The 19,707-nt window shown below is 55.4% G+C and overlaps 2 non-coding genes across 2 annotated transcripts; one reads left to right on the top strand and one right to left on the bottom strand.

Moving 5' to 3' along the window:
* Positions 1-8,056: 8,056 nt before the first annotated feature.
* TRNAK-UUU lies at positions 8,057-8,129 on the top strand. Its single transcript has one exon. It is a non-coding gene; the product is annotated as a tRNA-Lys (tRNA).
* Positions 8,130-9,140: 1,011 nt separating this feature from the next.
* On the bottom strand, positions 9,141-9,214 carry TRNAT-UGU. Its single transcript has one exon. It is a non-coding gene; the product is annotated as a tRNA-Thr (tRNA).
* Positions 9,215-19,707: the final 10,493 nt, after the last annotated feature.

The raw sequence follows: 19,707 nt of genomic DNA, 5'->3' as shown, positions 1-19,707 counted from the left end.
CAGAGTCAATGCACACACATAAGAATCAATGGGCTTTTAATTCCTTAGGTTCTGCCACCATATGCTGCTTCCATTTCATTTCAATCTTTCCCCAAGATTTCTCATTGTTCACAGCAACATTACACCCTTGGGAGAGAGTGGACCAGAGGCTGCATTAATTTAACCTACAAAAACCAAACAAATAGAAATGTAGATCAGAAATGTACTCTCCAGGTTCCTCCAGCCCAGGGGTTGGCAGCCTTTCAGAAGCGGTGTGCCAAGTCTTCATTTATTCACTCTAATTTAAGGTTTCGGGTGCCGGTAATACATTTTAATGTTTTTTAGAAGGTCTCTCTCTACAAGTCTATATATTATATAACTAAATTAGTGTATTGTAAAATAAACAAGGTTTTCAAAATGTTTAAGAAGCTTCATTTAAAATTAAATTAAAATGTTGCTCTTACACCGCTGGCCCGCTCAGCCTGCTGCTGGTCTGGGGTTCTGTTCACCTAGGCCGGCAGTGGGCTGAGTGGGGCCTGCGGCCAGGACCCCAGCTGGGAAGGGTCTGGCAGCCAGAACCCCAGACCGGCAGCGGCTCAGCCCACTGCTGCTCAGGGGTTCCATCCTCCGGCTCCTGCCAGCCGGGATCCTGGCTGCCGGACCCGCTCAGCCCACTGTCGGTCTGGGGTCCCGGCCTTGCCCACATACAGTGGGTACCTACCTTCTCCTGGTTCTGGCCCATTCTCTTCCTCTCTCTGCACTGAGCTGAGGGTGGGAGTGGACCGAGCACAGGGCTGAGGATGAAGGGTCTGGCCAGGGGCTAGAATGAGGGAGTGGGCTCAGGGTTGGGGCAGGAGGTTTGGGTGTGGGGGCACTTACCTGGGCAGCTCCCATTTGGCATGAGGGGTGCAGGTGGGAATGTGTGCGGAGGGGTGCAGGAGCTCCCGTTTGGTGCTCAGGGTGGGGGGTGGGGATGTGCGGGGTGCATGGTATGTGGGGAGGCTGGGGATGTGGGGATGCAAGAGTCAGGGCTGGAGGCATGAGAGGGGGTACAGGTGTCAGAGTAGGGGGGCTGGGTATGTGTGGGGGTGCCAGAGTCAGGGCTGGGGGCGTGGGGGGGTGGAGGGGTGAAGGAGTTAACAAAGGGCTGGGTGGTACAGGGCTCAGGGCAGGGGCCTGGGCGGGATGTGGGGGTGCAAGGCTCAGGGCAGGGGCCTGGGGGGGGGTCAGGGCTCCGGGCAGAGGGCTGGGTGATGGCCCCCCCGAACCCCCATCCCCCCGCTCCTTGTCCTGACTACCCCCTCCTGGGACCCCACTCCCTATCTAAGCCTCCCTGCCCCGTGTCCCCTGACTGCCCCCCTAGGACCCTACCCCCTACCTGTCCCCTGACTGCCCCAACCCTTATCCACACCCCCGCACCCAGACAGCACCTCCCGGACTCCCATGCCTATCTAACCGCTCCCCGCCCCCTGACAGGACCCCCAGAACTCTGGACCCATACACCCCCCAGCTCTCGGCCTGCCACAACCACTCTCCACACCCCTACCTCCTGACAGCCCCCCCCAGAACTCCCGACTCATCCAACCCCCTCAGCTCCTTGTTCCCTGACCCCCCCAGAGACCCTCCCACCCTAACTGTGCCCCAGGACCCTCCTTGCTCCCTGTTCCCTGACTGCCCTGTCTCCTATCCACCCCCACCCCTAACAGACCCCAGGACTCCCATGCCCCATCCACCCCCCCGGTCCCTGACTGCCCCCTCCAGAGACCCCCACCCCAACCACCCCCCCAGGATCCCACCCCCCATCCAACCCACCCTGCTTCCTGTCCCCTGATTGCCCCCCGCTTACCCCAACCCCCCCCCCCAGCCCCGGACCCCTTACCATGAGGCTTCCTGCTCATTCGGAGCCCGGCTGCCGCGCGCAGCCCGCCCCTCAAAGTGCTGTGCGCAGGCGGCAGGGCGCTGGATGAGCAGGAGCGTCTTTCACTTCCTGCAGAGCCAAACGCTGCCCGCTGAGTGCAGAGCCCCAGCCCCAGGCGCTGCACGCGCGGTGGCAGGCCTCCAGGGGAAGGCAGGGGAGGGGCCGGCAAGTTGCTGTGCTGGCAGGATTTTTAATGGCACACTGGAGTCCTGGCAGGCCCCAGCGTGCCATTAAAAGTTGGCTCGCGTGCCATCTTTGGCACACGTGCCATCGGTTGCTGAACCCTGCTCCAGCCCAACCTTCTGCTGATGCACCTCAACGCACGGCTATAAAGGGTTTGAAGCTTTAATTGCTTAAGTTCCAGGACCCTGAGGGATTTCAGCTCCCCTTTGTCCAGAGGAAACCTTTACCCCACTCACAACCAGGTTCTTGTCCATGGGATCACTGTAGGGGGCTGGGTCCCTCTTTGTCTAGTCTCTCTATCTAGGACAAGCCAGGGCGCCTCTACAGAAATCCATGGCACACCCACATCTTGAACACTGCGTGCAGATGTGGTCACCCCACCTGATAAAAGATATATTGTAATTGGAAAAGGTTCAGAAAAGGGCAACAAAAATTATTAGGGGTCTGGAGCAGCTTTCATATGATGAGTGATTAATAAGACTGAGACTTTTCATCTTAGAAAAGAGATGATAGAGTCTATAAAGCAATGATTGGGTTGGAGAAAGTAAACAAGGAAGTGTTATTTACTCCTCTAGACACAAGAACTAGGGGTCACCAAATGAAATGAAGAGGCAGCAGGTTTAAACCAAACAAAAGGAAATATTTCTTCACATAACACACAGTCAACCTGTGGAACCCTGGGGCACCTAGGATCGGCCACTGTAAGAAGACAGGATACTAGGCTAGATGGACCGTTGATCTGACCCAGTGTGGCCATTCTTATGTTGGGTACTTATGAACTGGGGTGTATGAGCACCCAGGGCCCTCTGTGGAGCTGCCCTTCTCCTTCTATGCTCTCATGTTTCATTGACTCCAGCCTTTTTTTCTATTCAGCATCATTGTAAACAAGCTGCCCTCACCTCCTGTCCCCTCCAGAACCAGAGTCCCCTGTCTTGTGTAAATCACTGACCTCTCTCGGCACTGACTGCCCCTCCATGTCCTTGTCCCTCCCTCTGTGCTGATGGGACCCTTCTCTCCAGTCCTTCCTCCTCAAGCAGCTCAGTGGATGGGAATCTTAGAGTCACCCTGGGGCTTTAGGAGCAGAACCCCCCCGAGCTTCCATGCAATTGGCACTTTGCCATCACTGCTCAGGACTGTAACCTGTGCAGGGAGACTGGCTGGGCCACATGCCAGCTGGGCATGAGCAAAGCAGCAGGGGTGAAAGGCAAACGTGGGGAGTGAACCCAGGGCCTTATACATGCCAAGCAGGCGCTGTACCACTGAGCCACATCCCCAAACAGGCCTTCTTTGCTGACTGTTACACTCAGAGCCTGCCTCTTTCCAACGCATCCAGTGGCTTATAAGCTTCATGGGAAACCCTTTCCCCCCAGTCATGCTCTCGTGCAGGTTGCTGGTTCTTAGGGGTCACTTTGCAGCAGGGCCAGATTTGATGTGTGGGGCGGAGAGAGTGTGCGCGCCCTGGACTCAAGGTTAGCTCAAAAAACAAACAAACAAAAAAGGCAAGGGAAAAACTGCTGGCTGGGAGCTAAATATGCAGGACAATGGGTTGGGATTCTTCTCCGCTCAGATTTGTTACGTAGCTGGCAGTCTCCCAAATGATGGTCTGTTCCTTCCCTCAAAATGCCGGCTAACCCTCTCCTTTTCAATTTAAAGCTCCATGAAAGGCAAAAAATAATGAGGAAGAAAGCATAGAAGCTATGGATGTAGTTAAGAAAGGACTTGGAGTGATAAAAGACCAAAGGAAGGAAAGTATCAATGTTTCTGCCTGGTTTTAAACCAGGGATCTTTTGCAAGTTAGGCAAATGTGATAACCACTACACTACAGAAACCAGCTGCTGTCAATTTGGGAGCCCTTTTCTAAGGCTTTCTCAGTAGCCGCTACACCAGCTGATTTGCCTTTGAAGAACAGGGAAACAAAGGGCACCAAGAACTTATGTTTTTTGGATGAGCCAAGAAAAGGGAGCAGCATTGTCCCCCTCGGGTAGCCCCTGTTCAATTCCAGGTCAGAAAGCAAAACTCTTCTGCAAGAATATCCAAAAAATATTGTGTTTCACTTCACTTCATAAGTACAGTTGTGTGGCAATTAAATGATGACTCTAAAGTTTCATAAAAGCAAAGAACATTAAACAAAATAGTGTGGGAAATATGGATGTATCTGAGAAAATGGCTTGGAATGAAGGAAGACAAAAATTGATGGGTTGAGAGAACAGGCCCTGTTTCCCCCTGGTTTGGAGCTTCTCTCACAACTACTGGAATAGCAAAGCTAAGCAAATGGGGTTCTATTGTTGCACAGGAGATTGAAGTGAGGCTATTTTCTCCAGATAGAATTAAATGGTCATGTCAGGAGTGGGATTTGAAACTACGTCTCTATGCAGAGACCAGAACACCCAAGAGATAGGGGAAAAAGAGTCTTAAAACTGGCACTTTAGACCAGTCCACCATCCTGCTGCTACAAAAAACACGACTTATCAACCCTAGTTTTCATTAATAATTGATGAACTCTTTAGGGAGGTCGAGATGGCACATCTCTTTCAACTCCTAGAGACCTTCTACAGCACAGCTGAATTTTAGACACACTCACCCGGACCTAAAGTTACATGTTTTCTGGAGCTCCATGAGTTCTGTGGTGTTGTAATCTCCCTGCTCGCGTTTTAAGTGAATGAAAGATTGGTGCTGGCAGTCTGAGAAAGTAATGGTGAACCTCAAATCCTGCCCTGGGGGCCAGACAGTTAAGCAACCAGCACCCACAACCTCTACTATGATAGCATCCTGTCTAGGAACAACTCACTGATCAATAGCTGGGGTGTGAAATCCTCATTTCTGTGTTGTTCTATCACTGTGGTCCCCATTTTCCTATTGCTTGTCTGTATAATCTCTGTCTGGTGCTGTGATTCTTTCTGTCTGCTGTATAATTAATTTGTTGAGTGTAAACCAATTAAGGTGGTGGGGTATAATTGGTTAGATAATCATGTTACAATATGTTAGGATTGGTTAGTTACATTTCAGTAAAATGATTGGTCAAGGCATAGCTAAGCAGAACTCCAGTTTTACTATATAGTCTGCAGTCAGTCAGGAAGTAAGGGGGGGGGAATGGGAGTGGGAGTGGGAATGGGGGTAGGGGAATTGGAATTATGTTTTGCTAAGGGGGGAAATAGGAACAGGGAATGGGAACACGGACACAGGCAAAGCTCTGTGGTGTCAGAGCTGGGAAGCGGGACACTGAGGAAGGAAATTGGAATCATTGCTTGCTGGAAGTTTACCCCAATAAACATTGAATTGTTTGCACCTTTGAACTTCGTGCATTGCTGCTCTCTGGTCATGCGAGAAGGACCAGGGAATGGGAGGGTGATGGGATAAACCCTCTAACAAGTACGTCTATCAGGGTGTGAAAGATCCCAGAACCAGTATAATTAAGCTGACCTAAGCCATGGTTAGTTAGTGCTAAATGAAAGTAAAGATTGTTCTGTCAACATAGCTATTACAGGGATGGAAAACCCCTCTTGTCACTGTAGCAACTGTCTTCTGCACAGTGCTATAGCAGTATTTTAAGTGTAGACAGCCTCAGAACAAGACCAGATTTGGCTCTGTGGATGCTCAGGCACTAAGACAACAGTAATGACAATATACTAATGCATCTGTAGCTGGCAGGATTTGAACCTGCGTGGAGAGACCCCAGTCAATTTCTAGTCCATTGCATTAACCAGGGGTAGTTGATTATTTTATCAAGAGCCAAATTTCTTGGTCAACGTCTAGTCAATCTCTAGACACCAGAGAAAATAATAAGAAGTATATAGAAAGATTTTGCAATCACTATGGGCATAACTATGACGATTGTTTTGTGTTTCACTCTATATATTTGGCACCACTGCCTTTCCCTTTAGTCTTGTAGTTTACCAAGGGTAAAACTAAATATCTCTTCAGATACAAGGGAGTGTTTATGTTCATTCCTGCGAGCCACACAGGGGTTTGATGTAGCTGCTTTCAATCCTCCAGCTCTGCCGGGACAAGTAACATTTCAAGGTGTCACTGAACTGAAGAGGGGAGATCATTTTTTGACAAGTTATGCCTCCTCTTAAAAGTGTTTGTCTGGCTGGCAGCCCTGGTTCCCAAGTCTCTCCTGAGGGAAGAAAGTTTCTGTGCAAAATACTAAAACTTTTAACAGAGAGGAGGGAAAGGCGATGGCCACATGATGGGGCCAGTATGTACCACAACATGGTTCTTTTATGTGGGATGGCTCTGAACACTGACTCATCTCCACTCCCTTGTGTTTGAAGAGATGTTTAGTTTTGTACTTGGGAACCTATAAGGCTGAAGCAATGTTATGGATGGTGACACTAGGATTGAAGGGTTATTTAATGTTGTAAAAATTGTTAAAAACACTGAGCTTAAACTGGAACTGCCTGTTATTAAAGGCTGGTTTCCCCACGTCAGTTCCATAAGCTCTGATATAAAGCCCCTGGATTCTCTCCTGCCTTGGTGGGAACTAGAGGGAATCGTCCCCTGCTGCCCTTGGCTCCAGGCTGGTTTTTCTGGGGAGGGGACGTGGAATTGATTTGTTTGCTGTTGAGAAGGGAGCCAGGCCAGTTCTCAGGGAACGAGAACTCCCAGCATCTTCCCAGCCCAGCCCAGGCTGCTGCCCTGTCCCGGCCTCTGTTCCCCTGGGGGCCCTGCGTGTTTGACTCTAGAGCAGGCCGGGAGCAGCAGCTGAGGCAGAGGACAGCCTGGGCCGGGCAGATGCTAGGAGCAGAGCACCAGAGGCCTCTACTGGCTCCCTCCTCACCAGCAAACAATCAGTCCCCACCCGCACCCCAGGACAGCAGCCTGGCGCCAAGGGCAGTGCCCAGTGGGGGTTTCTCTTTTTCCTCTTCCTGGGGGTGTTTCTAGCAGGGCAGTTGGAACTGAATTGGGAACCAGCTTTTAATAACAGGCAGCTCAAGTTCAGACTAATTTTGTTACAATTTTCTTTATAATGTAAAATAATTCAAAAGTAAACGGGCAGGAATGATTGGAACTCTTTTCTCCCGGGCATAGAAAGAAACGGCTTTTTGGCTTTTCATGGTACGGGAGTCAGGTTCATTCACTGTTCAGAAGCAACATGCTCAGAAGCCTATTGTGTTTCATTTCTTAGGTTCTGCTGCCATCATGTGACCATTTGCTTCCCCTCCTTTCTGTCCAAAGCGCAGAGCCCAGTCCCTCCAGGGAGAGAAGGACATCTTTCTTCTTTCCTTCCTCAACAGCCCCCTTCCTTGGAGAGCCCTTTGCTGGGGTCTGGGTGGGGAACAGCCGTTTCTGAGGATTAATTTCACACCATATTTGGTGTTGATATATAGATTTTACAGCCAGACTAGATCGTTAGGTACCTCTGCTCTGACCTGATTCAGAACAGAGTCCAGAGAAATTTATCCAGTGACTCCTACAACCACCCCAAGATCTTCTGGCTGAACGAGGAGGGTTCATTCAGAAAGTCATTGTGTTTGGATGTAAAGGTGTGAAATGATGGGGAAATTGGCCCCTCTTTCAAGTTTAAATGTTGTAACTTCTACATCTAGACCGGGGTGGCCAACCTGAGCCTGAGAAGGAGCCAGAATTTCCCAATGTAACTGCCAAACTTGCACCTTTGTATGTAACTGCTGAGTCAGTTGTGAACCTTCCCATCATTATCATTATCCCTTCGAAATGATGATGGTGATGGACACTTGGCTCGATATCCCAGTGTGCCCTGGACATCTACAGGTTGCATTAGCCAATCCAACCATTCGGCACTTGCAGATGGGCACCTCTGTATTGTGCCTGAGTCTTGTACAGCTATGAAAGGCTGATAGATGCCGATATTTTCCCGTCTTTTTAACCAGCACTAATACCCAGCCAGGCCAGGGCTGGGAAGAGAGAGAGAGCAGCAGGTTTCCCCAATTGTTTCCTGCTTGCTTTTTCTTGACTAGCTTCACCTCTGCACCAACTTGCACTTTTCCTGTGTGAGCCTGGCTAGCTCAGTTGGCAGAGCATCAGACTTTTAATCTGAGGGTCCAGGGTTCAAGTCCCTGGTCAGGTGATAAACTTCTCACTATGATTGTAAAAATCTGACTTTCTGGAGTCTTCTTTGGTGTTACTCTTTCTCTTCAGGATTTTCCTTTCCTAAGAAGGGCCTTTGTGTGGGGGGGATTGAAGGAACAACTCCTTGACATCCCCTCTGTCCTTGCAGCCTGGAGGAATAAAGGCCTCTGGGCATAGAGCATGTTCCTTCCCTACAGACAAACACACAGAATATCCTAAGGAATTAGAATCACCCGCTGCCTTCCCCTGTCCTGCTGGATCCCCAAATGAAGATGCTCTTCAGCCCAAACCCATGTCCCCTCTTTTCCCAGTGCCCCTCAGTCCCAACCCTCAGTCCCTCCTATGCTCACTGCTCCTCACTCCCAACCGGAGCCTGCTCCTCTTCACCCTTCTCCTCTGTCCCAACCCACAGCCCCCTCCTATTCCCAGTGCCCCTCAGAACCAACCCACAGGCCCCTCCTCCTCAAGCTGCTCCTCAATCCCAACCCATGGCTCCCTCCTTCCCTCCAGCAGCAGGTGCTTCAGACCCCCTCAGGAAGATTTTCTTGCAAGGTTTCGTGTATGAGTCTGCATGTGGATTTCACAGTATGTTGGAAATAGCTTGGGTTGCTTGCCGAAATGATCACTTGTGGCTGGTGTTGGATTCCCAGTCTCCATGTTATTGGGGCAGGAGAAACAAAGGGTTGTTATCCTTGATATGTGAATCAAGGACTCAACCCTAGGTGCAAACTAAATGAGCTGCCCACAGATTCTGGCAGCCACAATGAGCATTTGGTGCAAGAGCTCAGACCCATCCCTGTCCCAGAAGGAGGGGGCCATCCGTGTGGGGCTTGGACCACTGACCTATCAGCTCTTAACTCCCAAACTTTCAGTAACTCTATCATCAGTGCCAGTGAGTGTAATTTAAACCATAAGAAAAACCACACTGGGCTAGACCAAAGGTCCATCTAGCTCTGTATTTTATCTTCTGACAGTAGCCAATACCAGGTGCTCTAAAAGCATCTCAACAAGGCACCACTGGGAGTTGAACCCAGCATCTCCTGTTTACAAAACAGGTACTTTAACCAGCTAAACCATGGTGCCTGCCTGTGGCTAAAGTAAAGTGTCTGCTCACACCTGACTCCCTGCATCCCCACCTGGGCCCCACAAAGCAGAGCAGCAGGTGAGGTTTTTCTTGCAAGCTGTGTGTGTATGAATCTTTGGCCAGGTCTGCACTACAAAGTTATTTCAGCAGAATTATATTGCTCAGGTGTGTGAAAAACACACTATGCTCCCTCGGTTGGCACTGCAATGCCACATCTGGTGACAAAACTGCCCTGTTTTGGTGACCAAATAAAACCACTTCGATGAGCTTTTTGCAGCAAACTTAAAGTGACAGAGTGTCAGTGTAGACGCTGCTGTTCATTATATCACCATAACTGGCCTCTTCCAGTATCCCACAATGCCCGCCGTGAACTCGCCTGCCCTGCATTCCTGCTACAGAGCCATGGGCCCCTCCCCTTTCATCGCTCTGGGAAGTTCTGACAGCTGAGCCTGCTGCTCTGCTCCAGCAGCCAGGAGCAAATCACTGCCGTGGATGCTGCTCTCTCCCGCCCTGCGAACACAGAGCAGGGTGGTGGGAACTTCCTTACATGGGGGGCACCGGCATCCGAACTGTGACTCCCCCAGGACACCCCTTCCCTCGAGGAGGCTCTTACCTTCTAAACAGGGATGGCTGTTTTCTAGTAAAATCACTAAAAGGGAAGGAGAAAACTCAAAAGAGGCTCCTCCTGGCGCTCAGGTACCTGAACCCGAATACTCTCTCAGTCCTCAAAGAGAGACCTGGAGAAGGAGACTTGCTGAAGCAAAGCCACAGGGGTCTCTGAGGTTTCCCTGGCCCCTCGCCCCTGTCCTGCCTGGCTGATGTCAGCATCTCTCTGTGAGGTCACCACCTCCCCACCACCTTTGACCAATAGTCTGAGGTCCTGCAAAAGGCCTTTGTGATGTCACTGCCTGTCACGGACTCTCAGATCCTGCCCACTCTTGGCCCCGTGCGGTCCGTGGGGGGTGCCCCTTTCAGTGCGACAGCCCTTCGCGGGGGGTCCACTCTCTCTCGGGGTCAGGCCCCTCCACCTCCTGGAGCCGCACCTCTCTGAGCCTTAGCACGTCTGTCTCTCGCCGTGGGCCCCCTCAGGGAGTCCACGCTCTGGACCCCTGGGCCTCCTAACCCCGAAGGTTGATGCCCCCTGTTCTCTAGACCGGAGTGACTCTCAGCCAGTGTAAAACAGGAGGGTTTATTGATAGTTGAACACAGCACAGGAAACTCTCAGGGCCTCAGGCCTGGCCTCCCTCAGCCCAGCACATCCCAGTCCCCCTGCAGCCAGGTGGGCTCTGCCTGCTTCCCCTCGCCAGCCCCGAGCCCCCCTGCTCCCAGCTGGGCCTCCGATATCCCCGGCCCCAGGCCCCGCCTCTGTCCATTGTCTTTTCTCCAGGTAAACAGGGTGGCCTGGGCCTCCTCCCCTCTCTGCCCTCCTCTGGCTGGAACAGGTTGGTCACGGGGTCCTCTCCCCGCAGCCCATTGTCCTCTCACTGGCCAGAACTGGCTGTGACTCCTGAGCTGGGTCACCAGGTCACCGGTCACTGGGGTCTCCAGCCTCCAGGCCATCGGCCGGGTCCCGGTTCCCTCTCCGGTCCTGTGTAACAACAAACTCCCTCTCCCCTCCCCTCGTTAAACCAGTAACACCCACAGACACTGAGTCCCACCCCCTGTGCATGCACCCCACTGGAAAACACAGAAAACCCCAAGAAAGCCCCCACTTCATCAAAGAGCCCAGCACCTCTCCTCCTCTGGGCACCTAGAGCAGAGGCGGCTGGTGCTGACGGCTCCAAGGGAAGGCTTAAAAGCCACAGAACAACTGAGGTCAGGGCCAGAGGAGGGCAGGACCATGCCTATGTGCGGCCTTCAGACAGGCACAAAAACACCCAGCCAGGCTGCTCCCTGCCATGACGAACCCCCACTGAAGCATGCGGGGCAGCTGCTGATGCTCTGTGGCCAACATCAGAAGATGGGAGGAAAGCAGGGCCAGCCCCCCTGGTGGGGCCTCTTACCATTCCCACTCAAGGTGCTGACTTTGGCAGTGGGGCAGGAGATTTTACCCCAAGAGGCTTTTCCCCAGCTGGCGAGAAGCAGAGAAACACCCAGGCTCCCAAGGTGCTATGTAGCAACCCCCTCAAGCACAGGGACAGGCGCACACTTGGAAGAGGAAACTGCTCCACACACTAGCCCGGGCAGCCACCCAGTTTCTTTGGCAAGTCAGGAAGGGCAAAGGCGAGACTGGAAGCACCTGGGGCTCATGCCCCAGCCTTTGTGACGCCCACCCCCCAACTCCTTCCTGGGGCTCTAGCTGAAGCCAGAGCATTGGCCTGAGCAGCCAAGAAGAGGTTCCAGCCCTGAAGGGAGCAGGACGTTCAGCCCAAAGGTAAAACTGCACAAGCACAACCACAAAGGGACTCACACCCTCAATCTCCTGATCCGAAGTCAGACACCTTATCCATTAGGCCACGTGGTCACACAGAAAAAGGGCCCTCCAGGCACTTCTTTGGAAAAGGCCGACACTGACGCATCCGACGAAATGGGGATTCACCCACGAAAGCTCATGCTCCAATACGTCTGTTAGTCTGTGAGTTGCCACACGACTCTGCTGCTTTTGCAGACACTGTGTTTCTCAGGTCAGCTACTGAGGGGGGCCGAGACTCTCTGGGCACAAGAAGTCGAGTTCCCAGTGAGATGTGAGACTTAATTCTCTGGAGCCAGGTGCAGGGCTTTGGCAGGGAGGCTCAGGCATGGGGGATTGGGGTGCAGCGGACAGGCCGGCTGTCTAGATGCGGAGATTTAGTCTCACTGAGGGGGAGGAGGAAAACTGCTGACAGGCAGTGGCCAGGGCCGGTGCAACCACTAGGCAAACTAGTCGGCCGCCCAGGGTGCCAAGTGGTTGGGGGCACCAAAAAGCACACTCAGGGGGGGCGGGGAGTGGAGGTGAGCTGGGGCAGGGGGCTGGGAGGTGCGGGGGGAGGGCTGCCCACAGCAAGTAACGGGGGTGGGGGTGTGTGTGCAGGTGAACCGCTCCCTGTCCCAGCTCACCTCTGCTCCATCTTCTCCCCTGAGCACGCCGCCCCTGCTCTGATTCTCCTCCCCTCCCAGGCTTGCGGCACTAAACAGCTGATTGGCACCGCAAGCCTGGGAGGCGGGAGAAGTGGAGCGGCGCCAGCGAGCTCAGGGGAGAAGGTGGAGCGGAGGTGAGCTGGGGAGGGGAGCTGCTGCAGGGGGGGCAGCCCGGCTCTTCCCCATGGCCCCCGCCCCTGCACTCACTGCCTGGTAAGTGGAGTGACCCAGCCCCAGCCTGGTCCACTCCCTGGCTCCCAGCCGCCGGCGAGTGCTGTGGGGCGGTTCCCCCTCCCCCAAGCTTGGGAGCCAGGGGAGCAGAGCAGGCTGGGGCCCCAGGCCTCCATGGGGAGAAGCAGAAGGGGGCTGGCCCCAGGCCGTCGTGGGACATGGGGGGCCGGCTAATTCCTGGGGGAAGTGGAGTGACCCAGCCCCAGCCTGCTCTGCTCCCCTGGCTCCCAGGCTTGTGTTGGTGTTGGCTGGATTTGTGCGGGTGTTTGTGTGTGTGTGGCTGGATTCATGCATGTGTTCATGTATGTTTGCAATTGTGTGTGTGCATGCTCTGCTGCCTTCTGCCGGCGTGACAACCATTTCTCCATATGTCACAGCCCCCATACCGTCGACCCTGATGGTGATTTCCCCATGTTACAAGGGCTGGCTGGCCTGACCTGTCTCCCCTCTGCAGAGTGTGGTGGGGCTGCAGCTCACCCCCTGTGGGGCAGGAGTGCCAAGGTGCAGGGCACTGGGCTTCAATGCACCTGGAGAGCAGCTCAGGTGAGGCAGGGCAGGGCGTGTGGTGTCTGTTCTGCGTTGCCTGGTGCGAGGCCATTGCACTAATCCCCACCCATGATGCACAGCGCACCCCGAGAGGGGGCCAAGCAGACGATCCAGCACGAGGGGATCATTCTCATTGGTAGCTGTCCAGTGGCAGTGAGTTCCACAGGCCTTGGCACATGCTGTGTGGGGCAGGAGGTCCTTGTATTTGGAGCAGTGGGAGTGAACTGTGTGCAGTTGTGTCTCTGAGCACGATTGTGAATATTATGGTGTGTGGGGGGTGATTGTGAGTGTGGCTGGGGGTGTGATTGTTTCTCTCTTTGGGGGTTGGGCTAGCATGTCCCTCTGGGTGTGTTGTGTGTGTGTTCTTGGGATTGTGTGAGTCCTTCGTGAGTCTGTGTGTGTGTGTGTGTCAGTGTCACTTGCTGCAGGATACAAAGTCCTGCAAAGCCATTTCCTACTGGTTAGTCCAGCGCACGCACACACACACACACACACACACACAGCCGGGCGCAGCCCCGCCAGCAGGGGGCAGCAGGGACACACACGTCTCTCCTGGGCCAGCTTGGACAATTTCCCATCACGACCCGGCACAGTGCTGGTGCCCCCACACGGGGTGAGCAGTGACTGGGCGGGGACTCGGGAAGGAGCAGGACTCATTCAGGGTGGGGTGACGCTGTCCCTGCAGCGGGTGTTTACAGGTGTTTAGAGCCGGGCTCACCCGGGAGGCGCGGGGCCGGGGCAGCGGGAGTCGGGGTGACACGCGGCCGGTGCCTGGGCCGGCGGACCCACCCGGACCGCTCACACCCAGCCGGGAGGGGTTACAAGGCGCCGGGAACATCCCGCGGGCGGACACGGGATCCAGCCCGGACAGAGCCAGACCGGACCCGCCCCGCCGCGGACCCGCCCGCGCCTCCGCCCGACCAGCCGCATTGTGCGGGGTGAAAAGCGGCGGCGCAGCACGTTCCTGCGCTGGGCAGCGTCACACCCTGCACCGGGGCGGGGCCAGGGGCTCCCTGGGGCGGGGCGGGGATGAGGAGTTGCGTTGGGGAGGTGTCAGGTTGACCCAGGGACCCGCCCTCACCTGGGCTGGAGGACGGGCGCCCGGGGCAGCCTGGGAGTTGTAGTTCCTGGCTCGTCTCAGCATGGCGGAGAGGCGCGGGGCAGAGACTCGGCGCGTGGGAGGCCCGGTTCCCCCGGCGCTGCGGCCGTTGGGATTCGAATCCCGTTTGGGATCCGGGCGGGAGGGGGGGGCGCCGGGCAGAGGCAGCGCGGAGTGAAAGGGCTTCACCCCAGCTGGGCCTGGGGGCAGCAGCGGGGCTGAGCTGCCTGGGAGCAGCTCACCACAAGCGGCAGCCTGGGGCCGTGGGGCCTTCAACCCCCAACCTGCCCCGCAGTCTCTCCCCCCCGCTGTGACCCTCCCGCCAGCCCCGCCCCCGGCGTCCCCTCCCCCACCCTGTCTGCTCTGCCCGGCCTTTCCCTTCGCCCCCCCCGCCCTCCTCCCCCCCATCCTCAGCGCCCCGACCCCCTCCTCCTCTCGCCCCACCCCGACCTCCTCCTCCCTGTCCTCAGCGCCCCGACCTCCTCCTCCCGCCCCACCCCGACATCCTCCTCCCCCTCCCTGTCCTCAGCACCCTCCCCTCCCCCTCCCCCAGCACCCCACCCTCCTTCTCCTCCCCATCCTCAGCACCCCGCCCCCTTCCTCCTCCTCCCCCCATCCCCATCCTCAGCACTCCTCCCCTCCTCCCCTCTGTAGGGCCCCGACAGCCCCTTCAAGCCCCCAACCTGCCCCCGTGTCTCCCCTTCTGTTGTGACCCTCTCGCCAGCCCCACCCCATCTGTGGGGATCCCCAGCGTCCCCTCCCCACCCTGTACACTCTGCCTGGCCTTTCCCTTCACCGCCCTCCTCCTCCTCCTCCTCTCCCCATCCTCAGTGCCCCGACACCGACCTCCTCCTCTCGCCCCACCCGGATGACCTTTTCCTCCTCCTCCCCTGTCCTCAGTGCCCCATCCCCCTTCCTCCTGCCCCTCCTCCCCTCAGTGCCCTGCCCCTAATTGATTCCAGCCCATTTCTCCATTGCTGGGCCCCACTTTCCCATCCCCCCCCCAGTCCATCCCCAGGGTGTGAGGTTCCTCATCTCCAATCTCTGCTACCCCCCAACCTGCCGAGTTCCCCTTTTCAGCCACTGTGGGGTCCTCCAACCCGCCCCCACCCATCCACTCTGGGCTCTCTAAATCCCACATTCCCACAATGCACCTTGGTAACCCCACCCACCACTATCCCAAAACCCCCTAGTCCCTTCCCTTGGGTCCTCCTGGACACCCCAACCCACAGTCCGGCCCCACAGACATCCCAGTCACTCATTCACACGCTGAGCTAGTTCTTCAGGGGCCCCCACAGCCCCCCAAACTCCTCCATCCATGAGCCCCATTGGCCTGTGGCCAGGAAGGTGGGGAAGCTCCCACTCTGGCTGGGCTGGGTGTGGGTGTTAATCTTTTTCTGTCTTGTGTGTGCTGTGCTCAGCAAGGCTTTTTGCTCCCTCGGGGTGGGGGATGGTTTTGGCAGAAGGTGACGTGCTTTGGTAGCCCTGTGGATGCTGCGTGGTGTCTGGAATGGGGCGTGTGTGTTCCCATCATGCCCCTTCCCCTCTGCCTGCAGAGCTGAGCACAGACAGGTCTGAGGAGCAGAGCAGGAGCTCTGGGAAGGAGAAGAGCAATATGAAGATGGAGTCTAAGATGAGACCAGGTGACTTCTGTGGAGGGAGACATGCTGGACAGCGCCAAGGATTGGGGAGACAACAAGGTGTGAGCCCAGGGCTCAGATTTCTAATTGTAGCTGTGATGGCAGAATGGGAGGAGGGTTGAAGCCGGAGCCCTGGGGTGCGGGAGTAGTGAGAAGAGGAGCCTCGCCACCATTGCTTTTTCTTTTCCTCTTGTGTTGTGTTTCATACCAAGGGAAAAGAAGTCGCGGGGACGGAGTCCAGCCCCGAGGTGAGATGGAAAGTGAGCGAGAGCAGTGACAGGGTGAATCCTGTTGATGCCAGGCAAGACCTGCCCAGCTGGGATGAGAGTAGCTGTCTCTGTCGGTGAGAGAAGTGTCTGGTTTGGGGAGGGCTCTGGTCACAGCCCCCCTGGCTCCAGGCAGGGACTTCCTGTTACCTGGGTGTGGGTTTCCAGACTAGCTGTGGCTTCAAGGGAGATGATGTTGCCATTTGCAAGGGCTGATCATCTCTCTGGCCAGGAGTGGTGTGTGCTCCCTAGCAGAAAGTTGGATCCATGAGGGTGACTCCCTGTTCTGAGTTTCTTTCTTCCTCCGAGGTTTCTCTCTCTGTGTTGGCCAACTCACACTCAAACTCTCTCTCTCCTTTCATGGACATCTGTCATGTTCAGTTGCCTGCATCCTCTTTCTCTGCTCCCCCTCCCCCAGTCTCCTATGGGCTCAGCTGGGTCCATCTGCCCACGGGCAGGGTCTCTGCCATACTGGGAAGGATGTGTCCTGCCTGCCAGGATAAGGGGTTGCTCCTCCCACCCCCTATCTTCAGGGAGACCTCATTGCTGTAACTGGGTCACAGCATGAGTGGCCAGTCATGTCTTTGGGGCTGTGGGGCCTGAGACTGAGAGGGGTGGGCTCGCGGTCATGGCTTTGGGCACAGGAGAAGAGGGGCTGCGATTAGAGATGCCCAGAACTTCCCTTATCACCTGTGTCAAGTATCAGAGGGGTAGCCGTGTTAGTCTGGTTCTGTAGAAGCAGCAAAGAATCCTGTGGCACCTTATAGACTAACAGATGTTTTGCAGCATGAGCTTTCGTGGGTGAATACCCACTTCTTCAGATGCAAGCAGTGGAAATTTCCAGGGGCAGGTGTGTATATATAAGCAAGCAAGAAGCAAGCTAGAGATAACGAGGTTAGATCAATCAGGGAGGATGCCAATTACAGAACCAGTTTCTCCTCCCTTGGTTTTCACACCTCAGCTGCTGGAACAGGGCCCCATCCTCCCTGATTGATCTAACCTCGTTATCTCTAGCTTGCTTCTTGCTTGCTTATATATACACACCTGCCCCTGGAAATTTCCACTGCTTGCATCCGAAGAAGTGGGTATTCACCCACGAAAGCTCATGCTGCAAAACATCTGTTAGTCTATAAGGTGCCTCAGGATTCTTTGCTGCCTTATCACCTGCTAACTCCATTACTGCATCACCCAAAAGCCTCGCTCAGGGTCCACTATGCCTCCTTGTGCTGGGCACTGCAGGGCCAATCAGAGGGACAGCAGGATGCATGAGAAAATAGATGAGTGTGTGAGGCAGATGGGTGAAGGGGTGTGTGTGGCATACATGGGGGACGGATGGGAGGTTGAGGGTTGGACGGACAGCGGGACAGATGGAGAGCTGCAGGGACGGATGGTGACGTCACAGGCTGGACTTGTGATGGGTTCAGCTCATGGCCGCTGGCCCTGTCATCTCCTGCCCCCATCTGCCCGTCTGACTCTGCCCCTGTCTCTCACAGGCAGCACTCAGCAGAGTCTGGCCCTGTCGTTACACTGGTGCCTACATGCAGTGCACACCTGTGTGTTATGTGCTCCTGGAGAGCTCAGGCAGGGACAAGCGTGCGGCTCACGGCTGCTGAACCAGCTACTCCAAAACTGCCACAGATCTCCCCCTCCTTGGGCAGCAAGACCCTGGCCGGGGGGTTCCCTGTCCCTCCTCGCTGCCAAAGCAGCCTGCTCAGCACAGAGACCAAGGTCACCTGCCTCCGCCCAGCCTCTAGCTGGAGCTGCTCCAGCCCCGAATTGCTGGTATCCAGCCTGGCTGGAGTTGGTGCGATGTCCTAGCAGAGTCCATTCTTTCTCCCCGGTAGATGACAATTTTCCCCACTGCAGTTAGTTGCTCTTTCTCTGCTTCCCCATAGCCCCTCCCCAGTGATAGGGACCCCTGCTGGCCAGGCACGGGAGTGTCCTGTACGGGGCCTCCTTGTAGGAGCAGTGACTCCTGGTGGTGAGGGGCAGCAATGCCTGGCATGTATCCCCCCTAGCATTGCTGCAGCGCCCCCTGGTGGCCACTGAGGGCAGTTGCCTATGTGACCCCACCACTGCCATTGCGCCTGTGAGCGCTGGTGGGCAGGTGAGGCAGGGCCCTGTATGTATATCAGCCATTGGGGCAGTGCCCTCTGCGTATCCCACTCTCATCTCGGTGACTCGTGTTGCCCAGGTGGGGCAGTCCCCTGTGTGTATTTACTCCCCCAACCCCTGCATTGGGCCAGTGACCACTGGTAGCCAGAGGAGTCAGTGCCTGAGGTGTGTTCTTCACCTCCCCCAAGGTGGCAGGGCGCCTGGGTGGCCGTGTCAGGCAGTGCCCTGGGTGTCTTCCAACCCCTTTGTGGCAGTGATCCCTGCTCCTGGTGTGTGTCACTCCCCCACTAGGGATGTGCACTGGTGGCCAAGTATGGCAGTGCCCTGTGTGTAGCCGCCTCCCTCTCCCCCCGGGTGACCAGATAGAAAGTGTGAAGAATCGGGATGGGGTGGAGGGTAATAGGCACCTACATAAGAAAAAAACCCGAATATTGGGCTGTCCCTATAAAATCGGGACATCTGGTCACCCTATCCCTCTACCCCTGTGCCAGATATGGCAGGCACTGATCCCTGGCATCTCCGTGGGGCAATACCCTCTGTATATCCCCCAATTGGGGCAGTGACCCCTGCTGGTCAGGTGGAGCAGTGCCCTGTGTGTGTTTGTCTCCCCTATTTAGGTAGTGACCCTGGTGGCTAAGTGAGGCAGTGGCCTTTGATTTCCTCTTCTCTCCCCAGCCCCTCTCTCTCTTGGGTAGGGCCCCCAGTTGGGGCACTACCCGATGTGTATCTCTACTAATTGGAGCAGTGACCTCCCTGTGGTGCCTTGGTGTGGTAGTGCCCTATTGGTATCTCCCTCCCGCTCTCCCCACACCATTGTGGTAGTGGCCACTTCAGGCAGGGGCCTGTTTATCATCCCCCCACACCACCACCACCACTGCAGCAGTGCCCCCTGGTGGCCATGTGCAGCAGTGCCCTGCATGTATCCCCCCCAACCATTGCTGCAGTGACCCCAGGTGCCCAGTTTGAGTAGTAGCCTGTGTGTACCTCACCTCTTGGGGCAGTAACATGTGGGGTCACATAGGGCAGTGGCCTGTATGTACCATCTCCTCTGGAGCAGTGACCATTGGTGTCTTGGTGCTAAGATGGAGCCACCTCTGGGTTACATGGTGGGGCTGTTTACAGGACAATGGGGACAGGCCCCTGTTCCAGGAAGTAGGGGAATGTCTGGTGTTCGGAGCAGAGCGTTCCACCTTCTATTGAACTGTGATGTTTTGAGCACCTTTCCCCTGCATGAAGAAGACCCTGTATGGCTCCAAAGCTGGTCCAGTAACAGCACCTCACCTGCCTTGTATCCCAGCAAGTGACTGACACACACACACACACACACACACACACACACACACACACACACACACACACACACACACACACACACACACACAAAGGGACTCACACAATCCCAGGAACACTCACACACAATACACTCAGAGGGACATGCTAGCCTAACCCCAAAGAAACAATCACCCCAGCCACAGTCACAATCACACCCCCACACACACCATAATATTCACAATCGTGCTCAGAGACACAACTGCACA

Source organism: Mauremys reevesii, linkage group 12, assembly GCF_016161935.1.
Source record: "Mauremys reevesii isolate NIE-2019 linkage group 12, ASM1616193v1, whole genome shotgun sequence".
Taxonomy (NCBI): domain Eukaryota; kingdom Metazoa; phylum Chordata; order Testudines; family Geoemydidae; genus Mauremys; species Mauremys reevesii.
The sequence above is the reverse complement of the archived record's forward strand: the minus strand, read 5'-3'. Positions and strand labels throughout refer to the sequence as shown.